General features: G+C 35.1%; 1 pseudogene; it reads right to left on the bottom strand.

Moving 5' to 3' along the window:
• LOC122063774 overlaps window positions 1–1010 on the bottom strand; it is a 3803-nt pseudogene that overhangs the window by 1820 nt on the left and 973 nt on the right.

The following is a 1010-nucleotide window of genomic DNA, read 5'->3' as shown; positions in this document are numbered from 1 at the left end:
TTTTTTTTTTTTTTATTATTATTTATATGATTTATAATATGCACAAGTAGGGTTATCAAAAGCTGGCCTCTCGTACACCCAAACAGAACCAAACGATTTAGCTTGTTTAAAGATCAATTAACTTGAACCTGATTGTGGACCTATAATTTCTCAATTAAATATAAATATGTTCATGACTAGCCTAAAAGCCCCACTTGACTAAATGATGAAGACCAATTAAATCGGACTAAAGCCTATTGGGACCGACATAAGGAAATTAAGAAGGGATTGTACCAAATAAGACGAAACAAATGGGATCCTTATCCATTCACTATGGTGGACACCAACTAAATCCAACGAAAACTTATTGGGGCCGATACAAGGAAAGGAGGGACTGCACTAGAGCAAAAGAAACAAATTGAGATACTTACCATTCCACTATGGCCAACAAAATGTCTTCAAATAGGTGTAATTATAAGATTTGTCATTGTAAGTCGTCTTATACTTAAGATCATAATTAAGCGTGATGTTTTCATATTGACACTAAGAGGGCTGAATCAGCATCTTTTACTTTTTGCAATACACCCAAACATGGCTGTCTTCAAGCAAACCTTGATTGGCTGGCGCAAATCAATTTTACCAATCACATACACAACGTATGTACTTTCACCTTGCTACTACAAAGTGATCAGATCTATCAGACAGTGTATACCTACTCTGTAAGTCACACGCACTCCAATATGCAATTGAGAGTAAAACATGAACAACACTAGATATACGTGATTCGGCCAATATGCCTACTCCACGGGGTAATACACTTACTAGGTTTTCGCATTATATCCCACACTTTACTTTTCAACCACTACAACTGTCCAGGAACACTTATTCCCATTTTAATCTGAGATACAACTCAAACAAGGATAATAACCCCAAAACCTAAACGAGCCCAACTTGTTTAGTTTACAATTTTCAATCAATAAAATCAATCTCAACCCAATACATAACAAACCTTAGAATACAAAAAAAAAAAA

The sequence above is a fragment of the Macadamia integrifolia genome, unplaced genomic scaffold (genome assembly GCF_013358625.1).
Source record: "Macadamia integrifolia cultivar HAES 741 unplaced genomic scaffold, SCU_Mint_v3 scaffold1452, whole genome shotgun sequence".
Lineage (NCBI taxonomy): Eukaryota > Viridiplantae > Streptophyta > Magnoliopsida > Proteales > Proteaceae > Macadamia > Macadamia integrifolia.
This window is presented reverse-complemented; position numbering and strand designations above follow the sequence as displayed.